General features: G+C 49.8%; 2 protein-coding genes across 2 annotated transcripts in view; one reads left to right on the plus strand and one right to left on the minus strand.

The window, feature by feature from the left end:
* The window catches only part of LOC132908264 (probable serine/threonine-protein kinase yakA), a 56476-nt gene that overhangs the window by 31840 nt on the left and 6277 nt on the right, over window positions 1-18359 (minus strand). The window lies entirely within an intron of this gene.
* Window positions 1-18359, plus strand: part of LOC132908263 (DNA (cytosine-5)-methyltransferase 3B-like) — a 59875-nt gene that overhangs the window by 22949 nt on the left and 18567 nt on the right. The window lies entirely within an intron of this gene.

Raw genomic sequence — 18359 nt, forward strand, 5'->3', positions numbered from 1 at the left:
AACGCGCACTTTACGAACGTCGGTGGAAATCGTCGCGTATCCCGCGGTCGCAATCGCCCAAGATTCGAATCGCGAGAGTCGCGGAGATTACGTGTTCCGAGCGGCTGTACAAACTTCTCGGCAAGTGAAACCATTACGATCAGCTGTGTCGTTGGATCGATTAAGTAGTTTCACGTCCGCAGAATTTCGCCCTTCTCGCTCTCCTTCTTCCACTCTTTCGATCTTTCTTTAGCCACGTGGCGATCGAACACGCGCCGATCAGCTTTACGCCAACATTTGCTGCCGTCAGACTGCGCGCATTTCGGACTTTGTAAGGCAAACCGATTTCCGATCGATGACGAATCGAAGGCGTATCGGTTGGCTCGTTAAACGGGTCGTTCGTCGATCGTGAAATTCCACGATCGTAGAATCGAAAATTCGCGTAGACGCGTTAATCGTAGTCGGTCGGTGTTTATTTGGTATTTGGGTATTCGATAGGACGCATCGAAGAACAAAAGATTCATAGAGTGGTACTCGCGGAGCGAAGGTGGCAAAAATATCAACAGAAATACGAGCGTGGAACTGGAATTTGAAGTCATCGATTCGTTTTACCGCGTGGAAGGGAATCTGAAAAGCGGAGAAAGTCAGCGGACGTCAACGAGCATTCGAGTAGATACGAATGTACGTGTAGAGAGGAGAAGGCCTTCCATTTAGCGGATACGCGGTTCCGTGCGTTCGCGATACACCGCACCATGCCGTGCGTAATGGGCACTCGGCCCGTGTTACAAATATTACGTTCGAGACTAAATACAAACAATCCGGTTTGTACGGTTTGTACGGCGCAACATAATGCGGACAGCTTCGTTGTTTCCGTTAAAATCGAAAATTATAGACCCCCCGATACGTTTGTCGAAGCTGCTGACAAAGGGGGCAAAATACGAAGTCAATATTTGCGCGTACGTTGTCCGGCCTGAGCTTTCTAATATTTGCGAGATTTCCGCGGGATCCATTCGCTACGAACGCTTCCATTTCTTCCGCAACAGCAGCTTCAAAATTATAACGTAAACGCTGAATTTGAATTTACGCCACCTACTATTAGGTCGTCGGAAAGGTTTCTTTCGTTTTACAAGGAAATCACGGATGCACGACCTTTTTGCCTTTTATATTATTTCATCGAATTTTCGTCTATCAAAATGAAGATCGCAACGTTCCACGGATTAACCTTCACGTTTGTACAAAGATGCGTCGTTGCGAAAGACGCGTCTGTAAATGAAAGAGATTTTTCGAACGACTTGATATATATCGATAGGTTGGTACGTTATATCTTGGTGGACTCGCGATAACGATATTTAAATTAGTCCAAAGTATACAAATTCGTGATAGATTAATAATTGGAAGCGTTATAACTCGCGACCTTATCGATAGAACACACTCGAGTTATCTCTTTAAAAAACACAGCGCTAATGCGTTTTACTATTCGTATTTTACTTTGATATGCGTACACGTGTATTATTTACGTAGGTAGGTAGGTAAAACAGAACGTAATACGCGGTTAGAGACATCGATATCCGTAATAATTCGAACCTAAATACCATAATCACCGGTACGTTTCCGCCTCGACGTAAATACTAGTTGAATGAAAACTTGAAAATTCTCTCCCAAGTTCGATTCGTAGTACGGCCGACTATTACGTAGGGTCGAGTCTGTTAATAACGAACGAACGAACGAACGATACGAAGTAGCGCAGGTAAAACAGTTTGTCAGAATTTTCGCCGACGATAAATCAGCTCTCGTCGATAAGCGTCGATACGACTGCGACGCGAGAGGAACCTTCTGGAATCGTTGTCCGGAAACTCGATCGAACGTCGATCCATTCGCGTAACCCTCTTGCTGTCGCGTCACGTGGTAGGGACGTAAAACGCGTCGCGGTATCGCTGGAACGTGGAGGCGAAGCGGTACTTTTCTGTCGATACGGTTGCAAGGAGAGAAACGTTTGCACGACTGTCGAAGACAGAACGATGCCGCGAAAGAAAAACTCGTCAGGACGAAAGAGTTACGTAAAGTATCTCGAGCGGCGGGTATGGATCTTGGAGTGGGTAGAGTTTACGATCGAACGAAAACGCTCGAAAAGCCGGAACTAAGTTTATTTTTTGCCACAACGCCGCGTAATCGCCCGTCACGCTCGCTTTTGTAATCGTCGCGAAAGAAACGCACGACCGTCACGTTCGAAGAAACACACGTATTTTATCGAGTGTCGTTATTCGAGATTCGACAAAGTTACTTTTAGACGTCGTACGTCAAGCTACTTATAGCAGATGCAAGCGATATAATCGGTGTATTCACGCTCGAGATACTCGCAACATAATTTTACTTAAAGGATACGAAGAAATTAGAGCATTTCCACGTACCGTGTGCGATTCTCTGTGTTACGTACGCATTGGTCGACCAACCAACGTTCCACCGATTCTCCCTGTTTATGGGTTTTTGTTCGCGTAGCGGCGCAAGTCGATCCGATCGGTCGGTAACGTTAAATAAAATCTCGTTCGAGCAAGCGGACTTTGTACGAGCGAATTTCTCGTCTTTCGCTGCACGCGTTCCTCCGTGTCGTTAGGATTACGTTTCCACGAAACAGGACAACGGTAGTGGAAAGTTTAGTGTTTACAAATAAAATCATGTGATATTACGTGGCAATGAGCGAACGTAGTCCCGTGCTTCTCCCCTCTCTGTGCAACCAGAAATGCCATTTCCTCAACGACGAACAGGCCTCGTAACGATCGAAACGAACGAAAGTGTATCGTTTTGCTTTCTTTTCTCGCCGATACCCACGCCGCGTGTTTTTGGCTAGTTACGACAAACCCGATATATACCGAAAACGATCACCGTTTCATCGATATTCCGTAGTGAGCGTTGGCAACGTTGGCAAGGTTAACTCGAATCGGCGTGCAAACGTCGATAAGAAAGATCGTGTATCGCGTTACTCTCGTGGATATCCTTAGAAATTCATTTTCACGCGGAGACGATAGTTTGGCGTGCGTGTGTCAGCGAGAGAAAGAGAGAGAGAGAGAGAGGAAGATAGATAGATGGATCGAGAGAAAGAAGGAGAGGAAGAAAAGCTTTGAAAGGAAAGGGAAAAAGAAAGCCGCGATAAAAGTGGCTTCGTAGGGCTCTGGTAGCTAGGTAGCTAGGTAGGTAGGTAGGTAGGTAGGTAGGTGGGTAGGTGGGTAGGTGGGTAGGTAGGTAGGTAGGTAGGTAGGTAGGTAGGTAGGTACGAAGACCATGGGATGCACTCGTACTCGTTCGTAGTGTTATCGACGCGACGCGTCGAGTATTCACGGTGCAACGCGCACTGGCAAACGATCGTTCGGATGCATTTGAGGAGAACCGTGGCAGCAAGCTCGTCTCTTTCCAATTTTTTTTTTCCTCCGCCACGCAGCGCCGTTACCTCGGCGCGAAGAAAAAGCTTGGAATTACTTTGCGCCGTTTCTCCGAGCGTGCAAAGTTGCAGCTGCGTTCTGCGTTCCGGTTGGCCGTTCGTTAATAGCGCGCGGCCATCGTTATCTTCGCACTTTCGCGTCGTCCACCGCCGGCTGGCATCATCGGCCTTAAACTCTCGTCTCTCCGTCGTCCAGACAATACGGAGAGACGAAGACGCGCGTGTAGGCGTTGCAAAGGTGACTCTCGGCTCTCGGAGGAGAAAAGAATGTCGGGTTGCGCGCATCGCAGTCGTCGTCTGTATTTACATCTACCGTCTACGTAACGCGGCGAAAGAATGGCGCCGACGGAAAACGTAGTAGAGTCACGGGCAACGCGGCGTGTTTCTCGTGTCGTTCCTCGTGCCGTACCTCCGTACCGAGCGATCACGGACCGAGACGACGGTGACGGCATTGGCGAATCGAGATCGGCGAACGCGAAAACGCGCGCGCGGCTTACCATTCCGTGCTTCGATATGCACGGGTTGCTCGTGAAGCTCGGTTAGAAAAATGGTAAACCAAGACGAAAGGGGGGAAGGAAGAGAAGAAGAAAGAAAGAAAGAGAGAGAGAGAGAGAGAGAGGGAAAGAAGACGGAGATGGTTCGTGGAGGAATTTGGTCGTTGAAGCGCGTTCAAGAAACGAACGAGCGGGGTCGGTACATCGGTGAAAACTACGTTTCGTAGTCGGCCTTTTTTTTTTCCCTCCCGTGCAACGTTGCTCGTTTTTGCACGCTAATTCGAAAATACTCGGAATAATTTTCAGCCAGTGCTATACCTACCGGTGGTCTATGTACTTTTTATGTGGCGCTCGGACCTATGTATCGCGGGCCCCGATGTACATGCATATAGGTACGCGTATATGCCACTAAGGTAAATATACAAGGTATATAAGGGTAGCGTGTAGGAGATGGTTGGTACATAGAAGTACTTGCTGGAAACGACTAGGGCAGTGAACGAGGGGGGGTGAGACGAGGGAGGCAGGCAAGGGAATGGAGAGATTCTATCCGTCTCTCTTCCTCCCTCTCTCCCTCCCTCCCGACCCCTCTCTCCACTTCTGCTCCTCCCTCGCCCTCTCTCAAACCCTCTCCGCCTCTCTCGCATTTGCTCTCTCTCACACACACACTCTCTCTCTCTCTCACTCTCTCTCTCTCTCTCTCTCTCTCTATCTCTCCTCTCGTCTCTGTCTCTGTTCGCTTCGCTCCCTCCTCTTTTCGTAGGGAAAGCTTCGAACCGTTGGTCGAGAACGTTCTTCCGTCGTTACAAGGAAACGATTGCCAACGATCGAACGAGATTCGTTCGTTCTCTCGCAGCCGATCGTTTCGTTCCTGTCCGCCGATCAACCACGGAATCACGTAGTTCCCAGCACGACTTTCGGTTTGATCTTTGGAAAGAAAGCCGAGCTACCGTGTCAACGGTGTCTCCAACGATCCATCGAATCCGCGGAAAACGGAGATTCCGTGGAAAGTCGGCATCGTCGGTGCTTTTACTCGACGATTGTTCGATCGAGGTACGCGTCCTTCCCTCCCGAGGTCGCAGCTTCTCTTCCAACTTGCTACGACCAACGTCGCGAAACAAAACTCGCTCTTACCGCTAAAAAAAAAAAAAAAAAAAAAAAAGAAAAACAACCTTGTCGTTGGTGACGGCGATCGGTACTCCATCGCGTACTCCACCGATCCATCCTCGTGGTTTCGTCTTTTCTCCCTCGTTCCGTATCGGAAACATCGTTTCCCGCGAACATCGACGAACGCGACAACGTTCGGAAAACGTTGCTTACACGGTTCGAGCAAAGGAGTAGGCGCGAGCGTTCTCCGAGGAAGGTCATCCGAGCCTCTTCCTTTCGATCCATCGACGAGACGATCGAAGGCGAACGCTAGAGCTTGGATGGGAAAAAATATGGAGGAAGAAGGAAAAAGCAAGGGGAAGATGGAAAAAAGGAGAGGAAAAGAGGGAAAGAGGCGAGGTCTCGCGCGGGGTTCGTAGCTACCCCTAAGCCGGGCTGTGGCTGGTGCTGGTGCTGGTGCTGCTGCTCGTTGCTAGGGGAAACCTCCAGAAAACTCTACACACATACACTGCCCGTATGCCCGCTGACACGTATACGCATACCCATACAAATTTTCGCGCATACACCGCCAGAGACACCTACACTACGCACAGACACGGTCGCCAGCTCGCACATGCTCACCGTTAAAGGGGGCAACGAGAGGAGCTCACGCACGTACGCTCACGCACACCTTCGTGCGTCCTGGAAAATGTCGATAACGAAAAACCACTGCTCTTTCGCTCTCTCCTCCTGCCCTTCTCTCTTTCTCGCTGTCTTTCTCGTCCGCTTACTCGCTCGCCAGCTCGCTCGCTCGCTCGCTCCACGTTTCGTTCGCTCGATGGTCCGCGCGCGCACCATCGCGAGTACCCATTTCCACCGTTCTTCGAATCCCCTTTCCCTCCGTTTCGTTTCCCTTTTTCGCGCGCGATCAAACCAGCTTCCGGAAAAACTGTCTCGTTGCAGCCACGAGAGCACGAATCGACGATTTCCTTCGATGCGCCGAGCCACGCACGGTGTCGCGGTTCTCCGTCTTCCCTCGCGTGGACGCTCTATCGAATCCTCTGCCTCTACCCAAGATTCTCCGAGCTGCTTATTACCAGACTCGTTTCACGGCCGATTTCCTCGCAAATACGACACCCCGTCGTGGATAGCGAGTTTTTCTTTTTTTTCTTTTTTTTCTTCGAACCGATGTATCGGATGGAGAAGAGAAACGCGTATCGCCGAGCTTTCCTCGCCAAGTTTCACGTCGCGACGAAGCAATCCGACGAAGCAACGGATCCGATTCGACGGCATTTCGCGACTAGAAACTTCTTTCTTAACCGCGTTCGTCAACGTGTAGCTCTCGTAGGGTTGTAAAAGAACAACCAGAAGGTGGTACGCGACTGCCAATCGATCGTAATAGATGTTACGTTACGGTTAGAACGGATGCTGTGGAACGAGACATCTTGGGGAATGATGTAACCGCTTTCGTAAAAGAATCTTTCGTAAGAACGTTCCGGTAGAAAAATAACGAAACGGTGAAAATTCGTAGCGGTTCTAATTGGATGGATAGGGACAAGGACTGTACTAGCTTGACCTCGAAACGTACGACGATGATCGTAACGCGAATCGGACGATCTCGCGCGCCATGGAGCCGCAGGATCGCGATATCTCTCGGACCGCGTCGATCTCTCCAGACCTTCGTCGAATTATCAGGCAGAGAAAAAGGGAAAGAGGACGCTGGAAGAGGAAAAAGAATCGCTGGCGTAACCTTACGTGGCAACGACGTAATGGCTCTCGTAAAAAAAAAACGGAGCGTCCTCCGTGCGCGATAAAAATTTACGAGGCAAACAATAATCCGAAAAACCGCAGGCTCGGCAACGTTTCCAAAGTCGAAGGAGGAGGAGGAGGAGAAGAAGAAAAGGAGGAGAACCCGTGGTGGCGCCATCGTCTTCCGACAGTCTGCCTCCGGCGTACCAACGATTTTTACATCCACGCATGAATATTTATTTTGCGTAGGAGCGTCAACGTTTCGACCATATCGAACTCTCCGGTTCGTCATCGCCAACCAAACGAGAAAACGGCGGATGGGTGATAAAAGTAACGCGCGAATCTCGCGCCAACGTGTCGAGAACAACCGGAACGAGTGCTCCTGGTATCGCAGATTCGTTTCGCGGAAACGTCGTTACTTTGATCGAAAGCCGGACAGAAAATTCAAATTGCCAACTCGAAATCGTCGATTCGATGCGATTGAAAAAGTTAGCCGAGTCGTATCTTTCGTAGTTGGCGACTGGAAAGCGCGAATGGAACGCGCGATAGAACGCAACAGCCGAGTTGGAGAAGGTTAAGGAAAGAGGCAAAGAGAGAGAGAGAGGAGAGGCGAAAAAGAGAAAAGGAGAATAGAAGGAAAAAAAAGGAGAGGAGCGCGGATCGGCGGACAGGCATCGATTCTGGTCGAAGGTCGAACGACCTTCGGCAAAACGAAGAAGGGAGATTCCCCTGAGTGGAATCGACGTATCGCCTTAGGTCGCGTCGTAGTTCCAAGTTTCCAGTTATAAATTACAGGGTAGACGACCGAGTTCCACCGTTTCTTCTTCGATCTGACGTCGACGGGGAACGTTCTCTCTTTTCTGCCGAGCCTGCTCCTTCGACGTCCGATCCTTTTTCTCTCGCGTCCTGTTTCGCTCGTCCGCGCCTCGATTCCCCCCTTTTCTCTTCTCTTTGGTCGCCTAACTGCCCTAACTGGCTCGCAGAAGCGGTAGACCGCGTATCGAAACGTGCGTTCGAACCACGTGTGGTCCCCATTCATAAAATCCTCGAGCCGTAGCACGTGCATCGAAACCCCCTAAAGGACACCGGCGCACTTTTAAAACACTTCCCCGGGCTCCCCTCGCGATACGACCTTCCCTCTTCTTCTTCTTCTTCTTCTTCTTCCCCTTCCTCTTAGCATATTCGAGTACGCGGAATAAATAAGCACCGACGATCGATCGAACGATACGCGATGCTACCCTTGCGAAACAAATTGGCCGCGACACGCCGACTCGCGATCGGAATCGATCGACCATCGACCACGATCGACCGTGTGATCTTACGGCCAACGAAAGAAACAGAAAGTGCAATAAAGAGACAGCTGCTCGACTTTCCAGTAAAAGAGAGGGGAATAAATTATCCGCTTCGACACGCTGCGTACATGAAAATCACGGCAAAGAAATACGTCACTTTGCGAGATTAAACGGAAGAATTTTAACGCGACGCGATTGAAAAGGAAAACGGTCAAAGTAAGCGTTGTGCTTCTTTTCGAAATAGCCGATACGTGGACGAAGCTTTACGAAAAGCCAAACAGCGATGTTTCGACGATTTTCAAGAGTACGAAAAAAAGTTTGCCTGTGAAACCGAATGAAAAGAGAATTTTGCTATGACACGGGTATATACGGTGATCGAAAACCTACCGAATCCGGAAACCGCGCTTGCCTGTAAAAAAAATTGAAAACGTGATTCGTTCCAATCTTATCCCGTGTTCGTCGCCTTCGTATACAAGGAGACGCGCTTTCTCCGTCGATTCGATGACAAAGATTTTGCGGAGAAATGAAAAGCATAGGAATGATTTTTTTTCTACCGCGTACCGTATACGATAAACCGCCCTTTTCCTGGCCACGTCGCGTCAACTAGTCCTCTCTCTCGCTCTCTCTGTCATCCAGCGAATCGATTTTCGCTTCGGCCTCGTCTAGTCGCGCCTAGTAGCTAATCCATCGGTCTATCGCGATCGTCGTCGGGCCGAGTCAAGTCGGAGTCGAGTCGAGAATAATCCGCGTCGTTTGGCTCTTCGGTTCGCCTTCGGACGTGCTCTTCTCTCTTTTCCTCTCGAAACGAGACAAAGAACTCGAACGAGTCCTCTTGTTCCTCCCTACCTTCTGTACTCTCGTTGCCTCCTCTCAGCCGTTCGAGGAGCAACAACTCTTGCGGTCGAGGCGCGATAATCTTGCCTCGAATCTGTATAGTCGCGATCGATCGAGAGGATTCTCCGTTGCCGCCCCTCGAGAAGCGTGCTCGATTTTCATGTAATTCAAATGAAGCGTGAGCCGTCCTCGCCGAGACTGGCTAAGCCATCCTACCGAAACCGAGACACCCAAGCGCTTGCCGATCAAACGCATCGCGTGTATCGTTCTCGCTACCAGGCTCCGTTTCGCTTCGTCTTACGCGTCGAACCACGCGCAGAGAAAACCGCGTCGTCCATCCGCCACGTATCCGTGACGTTATTTCGAAACTTTGATCAACACCGACCTATCGATTTTCAATCGCGAGAGAGGCGCTTCCGAGTTTTCCAGTCCAAGGTCTGGGTTATTCGCTCCAATTTCCGCGTGCAAACTGTGTTCGACGCGATATCGGCTCCATGCCGCGTCCAGACCATCCTTCTCGTTCTATGCGGAAACTGCGAAACGAATTCGCTGTTCGCTCGTCCGCAAGCGGGTACAGAGCTCTCGCGTGCCTCTATCTCGATCGTTGGTAAAACGTCGTTGCGCTGTTACAGATCGGATCGCGTTACCCTTATGCCGTGCATTAGGATTTCGATGAGACAGACAGCAGGAGAAGAGGCGATGGTTCGCGTCGCTGGGTCATTCGGTCGCGATAAACAGCCGCGCGATTTAAAAGGTTTTCGCGTGATGTACGCTCGCGGAGGCTATCTTGGTCTGGCAACGAGAGAAGAAAAAACGAACGAACGAATGGACGCGACGGGTTTGCGCGCCGATTCTCTCCACGTTTTTTCCTTGCCTTTCGTTTTTTCTCGCGTTCCATCTCCCTCCCTCTTCGGCCGGTGGAAAATACGCGGAGAATACGCCAAGTGAGTCAATATATCGGATACACACACAGCTGGTATTCCCTGGCCTAGGTCGGCCCAATCAAATTTTATGATTTGTATCCATCTCGTTCCTCGCGATCCTGACCTACCGCCACCCGTTTCACCGATAGTAGTACTCTTTTCGTTGCTTTTTTCGAACCCTCTGTACCTCCATCCGATTCCCCCTGCCTCGACCTCCGCGAAAAAAAGGGAGAGTGACTTCGAAAGTCAATAAATCGAATTTCTATTCGACGCTTTAAACTTTTTCCCTCCAGCCGGCTCGTTTTATCTCCACCCGCCGCACCAACTTCCCTCCCACTCTCGTTTCGCTTTCCTCGCACGTTCGCCCCTCTCGCGTCTAACGCCAATGAAATACCAACGACCAACAAGATCGCGAATATTTTCTTCCTTTTTTCTTCGCTTTTTCTTCCTCCTTCTCGCGCTTTCGTTACGTCGATCCTCGCGACCCACCGGTACAGAGTCCAGCCGTAGCCAAGCGCCGCACGGTCGTTTAAAAAAATAGCTCGATCGCGATCGAACGCGCTGTCTCGTTTGAAAAATATCGTTCTAACGCGTGTCTTCGATTTTTGCGAAAATTCCGACAGCCAGATCGCTACCGTCGTTAAATATCGGTTAAATATCGCGAAACAATTTCCAAATACACGCGTACGTTCGTACAAACGTTCACAGATCTTGAACGTGTAATTTATTTGTTTGTATTCTCGTTAAATATCGCCGTTTATCGATACAACGAACGATCCACCGTTCAAGCGGTTAGCGATGTTCGCAAAGCTGGCAATAAATATGTCGTGACTTTTCCACATACCTATACACCGTCACGCTCCTTTCAAATTTCATCGATAGAATCGTTGCGTCTCGCTAATGAAATTTCCAAACGTTTCGTATCGCGCGCCTAACCTACGATTTCGTCGATAGTTTCCTCCAACGTTCCAATACTTCCGTCAACCATCGTACGTTTCGTATCATACACGTTAGGCTAACGGATACCTTTTCCAAACTACCGAACGGGTGTGGACGCGTATGACGAAACGATCAGCGTGGCAGTTACGAGTTAACGAATCAACCGGTTTTCGTTAAACGCGGCGTCGAACAGGCTCGCGATTTTCAAATTTATTCTCCGCTTCTTTAAATTAACGGAGAATCGTCCGGTCGGTGGGAGTTTCGTCGCCGACGATGCCAACGACAACGGCGTCGACGGCGACGTCGGCGATACTATTGGCGAGCTTAAACGACTGGAACGAGTCTCGGCGTTCTCGGAAAACGTTTAGCCGGCAGCCGGGTGAAATTTGCAGTCTCGATCCGACAGTTCCTCCCCCGAAAATCTTCCACGCTCCAAATCTCCTCCGGTCGGGCGGTAAGACGTTTCGCGGAGAGAAACGAGGTCGTCCGTGTGACCTGAAAACTGTCGGCCGAGCAGAGAACGAAAATCCAAAAGCAGAAGCCAGAGGTAGCGCGCCGCGTCTGGTTACGATTCGCGGCTCTGCCAACGCGGATATTTGCGTTCGCGTGCGAACGCGCGAGAAAACAGCGCCTCGCGAACGGAAGAAAGGAGACTGGGCATAGAGAAAGATAGTGATAGAGAAAGAAAGAAGGAAAGAGGAGAACCGGCGAAAGGAAAAGAAACGTGGAACGAGTTTGGACCAAGACGAGGGAGAGAGGAGGGTGGGGCGGGGGAAAAAGGAGATCAAGAGAAAGAGAAACGACCCTTCCTTCGAATCCCCAAAGCGAGACGCCACGGCGACGAGACTTTGACCGAGTTTTGAAGCGACTGCTACAGCGACGCGAGGACGAGAGAGGGTGAGGGCGGCGCAGCTGGTGGGGCCGTTGGAGGGTGCGGGAAGCAGAAGAGAGAAACGGAGAGGGTAAGCGAGAGTAAGGAAAAGCGAGAGCGAAGAGGAGCGCGCCGCCCTCCCAGACGACCTCCTCCGTTGCCCCGTATCGCCTCGTAATTTCTCGCATAGCCGACAGTAAACCATTTACCGTGGTCGGTGCCAAAAGTTCGCCAGTCACGCTTCGCGATTCTCGCGCGCCCTCCCGTTGCCTTTCCTCTTTCTTTCCGTCCAAGAAACAACCGACGAACCACGAGACCAAGCTACGTCGTCCTCCGGCGACGGAAAAAAACCGAAAAAATAAGGGCAACGCGAAGCAAAGCACAAGAGGGAAAATTCGTACGTCGTCGTACGGATTTGATCGATCGATACCGCTCGTATACCTGTTAGCCGTCGACGCACCTGTTATCAGGACGCCGCACTGTCCACGAGATATATCGTAGAAAGTAAAAGGCGAGGACGATACAGACGATGGCGGTAACGCGACGAAAAACGAAGATGGGTGGCCGAACTGAAAAGGCCGAGACATGCCGCGTAAACAAGAAGGCCACGCGTACCTCCGATACGCTGGACAACCAGAGAGAGCATAGCTAAGATGCCTGAGGGTATCTACCGATCAAAGTTTCGCTCGGACGTGCGCACGCGACGACCGGTCGAAGATATTCATGGGCGACTTTCCCAAACTTGTCAACAACCAGCCGAAAATTCTTCGTAAAGGGGCGCGAGAGGGGCTGCGCGCGAGCCGCGTGTTTCAAACTTGCCAGTTTCTCGCCGAATTCCGCAAAGTTTCGCCTCTTGTTAGCGCTCTCACGCCGCGCCAACCAAATCCCCGCTTACTACGAGCTTGCAACGAGAGATAGCCAACTTTCGCCGAAACCTTCTCCGATCGATTCCAACGATTACACTCGCGTTAGCTTTTTACGAGCGCGCGTCGTAAATTCGCATAGGCGCGGTAGAAACGTGGCTGACGGAGAACAACGGAGACGAGCCCGCGTCGAGATTCGCGTCCGACGCTGCGTCGCCCGTCGAAACGCCGCATCCGCTCAATTCGTACGCGCCAACGAAATTGCTACCGATCGCGGACGTCGATCGTTTCGCGGCCGACTCGACGCCGAGATTTCGCGGGTTCGCACGCTTCGCGCTTTCAACGTACGATAGATTTACGAGAAACGGCGGCGCGTTTGCTCTCGCGCTCGTCCGTAACAACCGGCTCTGCTAATCGTAAATGCCGCCATTACGCGTTATCGAGGGTACGCGTGATCTCGCGTCGACCGACGGCCAATTTCGTCGGAGAAGAACGGGGTCGATCGGCGATCGAGCAAGACTTCCATGTTCTACGTAATCGCGTGTTTGGACGGCCACGTCGCTTCGACTCCGCGATCAACGCGTTAAGTCGTTAACCGTGTGCGGTTCGTGGCCGAGAAACTCGCATAATCGTGGAATCGAAGGTTTGGTTAGCGACAGTAACGAACGAATTCAACGTTCGTTGAATTATCGGCTGTTGGAGGATCGGAATAGCGCGTGTCGATTCATTGGTATTATTCATGAGACTCTAGTATTATGACTAAAAAATTCATTATACATAATATTTCATCGTGTCATACAACGATAATGAATTTTTTACGTAGTTTCGGCTTAGTTTGTAGAGTAAAATTATAAATAAATTGTAGATGTTTATTCGAGTTCCTAGAAACGCAACCAAGCCATTAGATTCCAAGTAGAGATTTGTTTTTGTTCGTCCTTGTACGTTACGCGTATCTCGTAAGTTTGCGTACAGTCGACGAGTTTCTCGCAAGATCCGCGTTTTAGCCATAACTTGATCAACCGTAAAACCGAAACCGCACGACCCTTGGAAAAAGTGGAAAAATACGTGAGCGAATATAAATTCGCAGAATTTTCATTTTCATCGCTGATTGCAGGCTACACGACGTTAAGTTGCACTTTGTATTTTCTATAAATACGCCATATTATACAACGATCTTCGTTCAAACCTTCAACTTTTTTAGCTGTGAAGATACGAGCGTGCTCGTGTGTATTTTTCCATACAACCCGATCGACCGTTAAAACACACTCGTGGAACACACTGTCGAAAAAACGAAATTCGCTCGTTTTTGGGCGAGTCCGATTAAAAAATGACCCGTTCTTTAATGTTGCCTCGTATAGTATAAAATCGAAACACAGGCTGCGATCGTCCTTTGTACAGGCACGGACAGACGTTGCACGCGTTGCATTCGCGTACCTTCGTGCGTACAGACGAAACGTACGTGCAACTGCTATTTGCGCGTTCGATGCACGTTTTCGCCGTGTCTGTGTACGCGTATGCGTGTCATCGCGCGACGCGACGCGCGTCATTACACGCTAACCACGCACCGTCTTTCGTTCTCCGATTGTCCGTCGTTGGACAAAGAAAGGAAGATCGCGTGTCGTAATTTCGGCAAGACCGTCGTTCTTTTCGCGTTTTTCCGTTCCTATCGTTCGCGAACAGGAAGATGGAATACGAAAGAGTCTCGGCCATTCGATCGCCCGATCTCGGTGGAGAACTTCCAAATTTTTTCGCTTTCACGGCCATACGTTTAATTTATATCTCGCGCAGCGAGGATGAAAGTCGCGGACGAATCTCAAAATTCAATGACGAGCATAATTAAAGGAACGTTGCGTAATATCTGGCAAACCAGTGGTGTATTGTTGTATTAATTTATAAAAAGTGTGTTTAATTATTCAGATCGTTATAACTGTCTGACCGGTGGCAGGCGAATCTACTCCAAAAAGCAACGCCGTCGTACCGCGATGCAATTAAAGTCAAATGTAAACTGATAGGGACGCTGTTACACGAAACTTCGAGGTAATGATTACGCGAACCGTTGTAATTTATTACCGCGTATGTTCGTTATTCTCAATTGTAACGTAATTCGGTAATACGGCCTAATTGCGGTCTTAATAAGACCGAGTCCGCTACTGTCTTCCACGTGATTTCCACTTCTCGTCTCTTCTCTTCTCTTCTCTTCTTTTCTCCTTTGGCTATCGTATTTTCAAAAGCGGCGAGCGCAAAAGCGAGAAATTCATTTTTCCAGGTTCGCGGTGGCCGAAACGCGCCATGTCCTTGCTCGGTCCGTACCGAAACCGGTTCATCGAGCATATTTATATCGCCAACGTTTCTTATTTCGTGCGCTGTATCGCAGCGTTAACAGATAAGGCGATCGTCTAAACAGAGGATAACTCGAACGAACGGTACACCCGAACGTATGCAACGGTTAAACATTTCCGTTGTAAATACCTTTTCGCAATTTGTTTCGCGTTCGATAAGCAGGATGACTCATCGAACGCTCGTTATCGCGTTCCTTGCCAAATGGAGCTCGATACGTTTCTCATTAACGCTGGAAAATGCCGCTTTCCTACGTTTCGCTGTTTTTTTTTTTTTTTTTCTTTTTAACATTTTCTCCTGAAATTACGAGGATACAGCGATCAGGTTGAGAAGAGGCAGTTTGGAGAAATTGGCTAACGATAATCGGCGAAACTACGCGTATCTCCGTAGTTGTTTGAGTTTCGTTTGGCCGATGCGTCGACGACGAGCTTTTCCACGGATATTATTCGTCGCGTTAGAAAGTTTGACGAGTTTACGTTTAAAGAAGACGGTTTACCGATACAGTGCGAGTCGCGTCTTTTAAACGCTCCTTCTTCGAACCTGCAACGTGTACAAGACGTTGAACTGGAAACGTATTATTTAACAGAAATTTAGTATGCGGCATGAACGGCTATCTAAAGTATATAATAAGCCTTAAAAGTAACGGCATCGAATATCGAAGTTTATTAATATAATGAATATAATTGGCTGTTTAAACAGCTTTATCACTTCTTCTAGAAAATTTATACTCGCACCAAATATCTTGTATACCTTCGGCTCGAAATATACCATTTCTTTCCGTTTACCGTGTTAATTAAAATTTCCAAATATTCTAGAGATCATCGGCGATCGTGCGGTATTCGTAACGAGTTTGCACGAGTGCGGAAATACGTTTGCAACCGTAATTCCTTTAATCGAGGTCCTGTCGTATGTAAAAACGGAAAAGAAGAAGGACGTGGCACCGTGAAAGCACCGCGAGTTCTCGGTGTTTACGAGCATTTCTCAAATGTTGCGACCTGCGTTGCTTACATCGACTTTGTCGAGACGAAAAGGTCGAAAGAGCGAAAACCGTGGAGAAGCCGGAGAAGCCCGAAACGCGGCGAACGCGCACGACGTATTCTCTGCTTCGACATCAGCGAGCTGCACCTATGCGTGGATGATTATCGAAAGAGGAGAAGAGGGGGAAATAGTGGTAGTAGTAGTAACAGTAGTAGTTGTAGTAGTGGTAGTACTTGTACTGGTAGTGGTAAAAGTAGAAGTAGAAGTAGAAGAAGAAGAAGTAAGGGAAAAAAAGAAACTGTTCGGCGGGTTGGTACGCGAAGGAAACCGTAGGTAATCGAGCGAGCAGAAACGCTGACGCAGATAAGGGAAACCCTTACGACCGCTTCTAGTGCGGCAGCTATTTACGAGCGGTCTCGGTCTGCTCCGATGGAAGAACCAAGGTGTTCGCGCTGGTCACCGAATCGCAAATCCGAAAATTCCGTGGCTCTGGCAAATTTTCATCCCTTTACTTTATTCTCCGTGTCCCAGAATCGTGTTCTTTCGACACCCTTCCAATTAACCCTAGCTGCATCCTTGCCGATCGTTTTCCACCAAATCGTTAGTTTCCCATGGGTAGACATTTTTCCAAGTCGGACACGGCAGAATTGATAAGCGAGATTTCTCGCTTTCGATCGACGAGGCCGTGACGAAATCAGACGTATCCAAGATTAGACTATCTTCGAGAATGGCCTTTATTTTAGATATAATCGTAACGGAACGTAAATATCCGCGGTTTAACTACCAATCTCTCGGTTACGTGGCGATTATTCCTCCAAAACGTAGAAAATTCGACCGAGACACGTAACAGATTCGAGGATCGTGGCAGGAGACCCTTTCGCAGACACTGAAATGGCGATAAAATTTTGCTAAAATCTAGAGACGCGCAACGTGGCCGTGTAATTTGTTCGGTATTCGATTCGCGATTTCCAAGCCGTCGACCGAACGCTCGAACGTTAACGAAATTATGTAACGGAAGAATCTTGGACGTATGGAACGTTGGCGAATCCGCGGATTCCCTTTCGATTCCATTTCCTTTCGAGCGTCGAAACGCCTAATCGCCGCTCGAGTTTTTGCGATTCTCGAGTTCGCGAAGGTTGCTCGTAAAATTTACGCACGTCGTTACGCGCTTTTCGTCGAGGATGCCAAGGTTGCCGCGAAATCGCGTACAGCGCGTAACTCGGTTGCCAAGAGAATCGCCGGATCGTTCGAATTTCTCGCTCGTTCGTTACGTTGTGCCCGCACCGTGTCAAGAAAACGGAGACGGAACGGTTCTTGTTCTCCGAGCTTTCTCGTCGATACGCGCTGCTGCCGTTGAACGAAAATACCAAAGACACGTATCGCCCCGAGAAATGTTCCTGTCGACCGAGTCCGCGACCCGTCTTTTTTTAACGAGTCCCACGATATTTCTTTTTCCTCCTTCTCCTTCCTTTTTTCGCAACCATCGCCGATACGGACCTCGTGCATCGCTCGAGTTGGTCGATTTTGCAGGACTCGAGAGAAAAACTTCTAATCCGGCAACGCTGGCCTCCGAGCGAGAACAGACCGGTACAGCTTGATAAAAATAAATTTGCGCCCGGAATAATCACGGAGCTCCCTAGAGATCCGTATGGTCGGTGTCTTAGGTGCTGTTTGGCGTAGCGAGACCGATACGTAGCGCGTTATGCGTTGTGCGTTCCGATACCGGAGAAGTCGTTTTTCCTCCATAACGTCCGCAACGTTCGCGTCACAGCGAATCGCCGAAAACTCGCTATGGCAAGGCAAACGCTCCGATCGAAGATGTTTCGCGCGACTTCTCAAACGGACGCAAATTCGATCCTCGAGGTTTGTGTCTTTGCACGATCTTCTCGACGACGCGATTTCCCTTATCATCGATCGTACGACGCGATGCTTTTTCGAGCGGAGGACCGACCACCGCGGCGACATCGCTGTCGTCGTCGTCGTCGTCGTCGTTGTTCTATCTTCCGTTCTACGGAACGAGTCACTCGAACGGGTCCTCGACTTTTGAAAAGACGCGTATCACGAACGTTGTGGAACGCGTTGCACGAACGAACAACCGATGGAAGAGGAGAGAGGCGGAGAGCGGGAAAGACGCGTGTTACGAAACCATAGCCTGCGAGAACCGAAGGAGGAGAAGAGGAGAGCAGAGCCCGTTCGACGAGCTCTCTTCGTGCGGCCGTTTGTGTTCTATCCTCCTCCTCTTCCTCCTCCTCCTCCTCCTCCACCTCGACGTCCTCCTCCGCCGCCGCCGCCGCCGCCACCGCCGCCGCCTCCTCGTACTCCTCTTCCTCCTCCTACCTTCCCTCCTGCCGCCCCCGCCACCCGTCCCCTTGTGCCCCGCGTCCTCCTCGGCCGTCTCTTCTTCCGTTCCCTCACCTCCTTCCCTCCTTCCCGTCTTTCGCATCCACCTTCCTACTTTTCCTTCTCTCGCTCGTTTATTCCCTCTCCGCCTCTTTCTTCCTCTTTTGCCGCGTTACTCGCTTCTCTCCTTTCCGTCTCCTACCCTCCTTCCTACCTCCGGCTCGCCGTTTCCACCTCGACGTTT

The sequence above is a fragment of the Bombus pascuorum genome, chromosome 6 (genome assembly GCF_905332965.1).
Source record: "Bombus pascuorum chromosome 6, iyBomPasc1.1, whole genome shotgun sequence".
Taxonomy (NCBI): Eukaryota; Metazoa; Arthropoda; class Insecta; order Hymenoptera; family Apidae; genus Bombus; species Bombus pascuorum.